The sequence below is a fragment of the Mus caroli genome, unplaced genomic scaffold, assembly GCF_900094665.2.
Source record: "Mus caroli unplaced genomic scaffold, CAROLI_EIJ_v1.1 scaffold_18563_1, whole genome shotgun sequence".
In the NCBI taxonomy this organism is placed as follows: domain Eukaryota; kingdom Metazoa; phylum Chordata; class Mammalia; order Rodentia; family Muridae; genus Mus; species Mus caroli.
The window spans coordinates 8,934-12,001 of NW_018389223.1; the positions used below are offsets into that span (position 1 = coordinate 8,934).

A 3,068-nucleotide genomic window follows, 5' to 3' on the forward strand; every position below is an offset into this window, starting at 1 on the left:
CAGCAATGGCTTGTGCTGTAAGATCAAGAATTGACAAATGGGACCTCATAAAATTGCAAAGTTTCTGTAAGGCAAAAGACACTGTCAATAAGACAAAAAGGCCACCAACAGATTGGGAAAGGATTTTGACCTATCCTAAATCTAATATCTAAATTGGATATTAGGAGACTAATATCCAATATATACAAAGAGCTCAAGAAGGTGGACTTCAGAAATTTAAATAACCCCATTAAAAATGGGGTACAGAGGTAAACAAAGAGTTCTCAACTGAGGAATACCGAATGGTTGAGAAGCACCTGAAAAAATGTTCAACATCCTTAATCATCAGGGAAATGCAAGTCAAAACAACCCTGAGATCCCACCTCACACCAGTCAGAATGTCGAAGATCAAAAATTCAGGCAACAGCAGATGCTGGCGAGGTTGTGGAGAAAGAGGAACACTCCTCCATTGCCGATGGAATTGCAAGCTTGTACAACCTCCCTGGAAGTCATTCTGGAGGTTCCTCAGAAAATTTCACACAATACTACTGGAAGATCCAGCAATACCTCTCCTGAGCATATACTCAGCAGAAGTTCCAACTGGTAAGAAGAACACATGCTCCACTATGTTCTTATTTATAACAGCCTTATTTATAATAGCCACAAACTGGAAAGAACTCAGATGTCCCTCAACAGAAGAATGGATACAGAAAATGTGGTACATTTACACAANGGAGTCATACTCAGCTATTAAAAACAATGAATTTATGAAATTCTTGGACAAATGGATGTATCTGGAGGATATCATCCTTAGTGAGGTAACCCAATCACAAAAGAAGTCATTAGATATGCACTCACTGATAAGTGGATATTAGCCCAGAAACATAGAATACCCAAGATACAATTTGCAAAACACAAGAAAATCAAGAAGACAGAAGACCAGTGGGTGGATACTTTGTTCCTCCTTAGAATAGGGAACAAAATACCCATGAAAGGAGTTACAGAGACAATGTTTGGAGCTAAGATGAAAGGATGGACTATCCAGAGACTACCCCACCCTGGGATCCATCCCATAATCAGCCACCAAACCCAGATACTATTGCATATGCCAGCAAGATTTTGATGAAGGGGCCCTGGTATAGCTGTCTAGAATGAGGCTGTGCCAGTACCTGGCAAATACAGAAGTTGATGCTCACAGTCATCTATAAGATGGAACACAGGGTCCCCAAATGGAGAACCTAGAGAATGCACCCAAGGAGCTGAAGGAGTCTGCAACCCTATAAGTGGAACAACAATATGAACTAACCAGTACCCTCCCTGAGCTCGTGTCTCTAGCTGCATATGTAGAAGATCATGGCATAGTTGGCCATCACTGGGCCCCTTGGTATTGCAAACTTTATATGCCCCAGTACAGGGGAATGCCAGAGCCAAGAACTGGGAGTGGGTGGGTAGGGGAGCAGGGCAGGGGGAGGGTATAGGGAACTTTCTGGATAGCATTTGAAATTTGAAATGTATATAAAGACAATATCTAATAAAAAATAAAAAAAATTTAAAAAGAAACATTCTATCATACCAATTCATAGTTCATTGGAAAGGCTGATGGAGTTAAACAGTTGTGAAAATGGATCTCTAAGTATAGAAGTAAATGGTGATGAAGAAATACTAATGAAAACCAAGAGTTCCTTATATTTGAAGTCCACAGAGGTGGATTGCAGCATCTCCAGTGAAGAAAACACAGATGATAATGTGATAGTCAAGGGTAAGATCATGAAGGAAGATGGAGAGGAAAACCTGGAGAGTCATGATGAGGGTCTGGCAGAGCCTGGATCAGACTCCATTTGCTCACCAGAATCTCCCTGGGAAAACAATGACGATGTTATTCAAACTTTCTTCAGTACTATGAATACCAGCTCTAGTGCCCCTGAAGTTCTGGAAGACGGTGGCATTCCCACAGAAACATTCTTGGCATCTTGTTATTCAGTGGCTCCAGCACTACACAAACTTGGTCCTACGGTGTTTGCTCCTGTTAAGATGAATGTCGTTGGAAATATTAAGAAGGTAAATCAGAAGTACATAACCACAAGGAAGAGTTTACTACCCTGCAGAAGACAGTGCTGCATGAGGTGGAGGCCAATGTAAGCTCAGGTTAGGAACTCAGCGACAGAAGCCCTTTTGTAGCTGAAGAGAAGTCTCAAATTTCTAAAGGGATTTTTGACAGAAGTGAAGAATGGAGGGAAGGATATCCAGACAGCACTGAATAACGCATATGGGCAAAACTGTACAGCAATGCCATGGCTGGGTAGTTCAAGGGGTTTTTGCGGGCAAACACATGAAGGAGTGTTTCCCTGAAGTGAACTCAGGCGAAAGGATGTTCTGCTAATGCAAGCATGTGAAAGGACATGTGATGGAGGATTCTTCGCTAACAACATATATGTAGTTGAGCTGCTTTTGTTGGGACTCCATAGAGAGAAATGCACCAAAAAACTTCTGGTGGGTGTGCTGCAGTTTCTTGCTGCTTCCACGGACTTGGGCTGATTGGCAGAGTGATGTCAGCTGAGACAGACACACATGCTGAGTGAGGCAAGATAGGTACTGATAGGTGCTAGCTGCACAATGCTTGTGAGTCTCGAGTCTTCACTGATCTTCAATTCCCTAAGAGAGGCACAGCTGAGAGCTTCTCCTGACATCTCTCTGGGTCCCTTCTGCTGACTTGTGGTAAGGGTAGGGCCTGGCTGTCTTTGCTACATAGTACTACCACTGCTGATTCATGTTTGCTATCCTGACTCTGCTGAAATGAATTGCTGCTGTGTCCGTTAAGTGTTTGTGAGTGGATAGAGCTGCCACTACTAACCTGTGAACTGAAATGTCAATTTCCAGACAACACAGACAGGAATTACTTCAAAGAACCTTTCTAAACAAGTCCATATCCCCGGTGTCCTTTCTTTCCCACTACCTCTGGTAGGTGGTGGGCTAAAAGGGAGGTTAAGGCATTTAAGAACCATTATTAGAAGTAGACTTTGAGAAAATTAAGAGAGAGAGAGAGAGAGAGAGAGAGAGAGAGAGAGAGAGAGAGAGAGAGAGAGAGAGAG

At 42.6% G+C, this 3,068-nt stretch overlaps 1 pseudogene; it reads left to right on the forward strand.

Moving 5' to 3' along the window:
* The window catches only part of LOC110287998, an 8,015-nt pseudogene extending 5,656 nt beyond the window's left edge, over positions 1 to 2,359 (forward strand).
* The last annotated feature ends 709 nt before the right edge of the window (positions 2,360 to 3,068 follow it).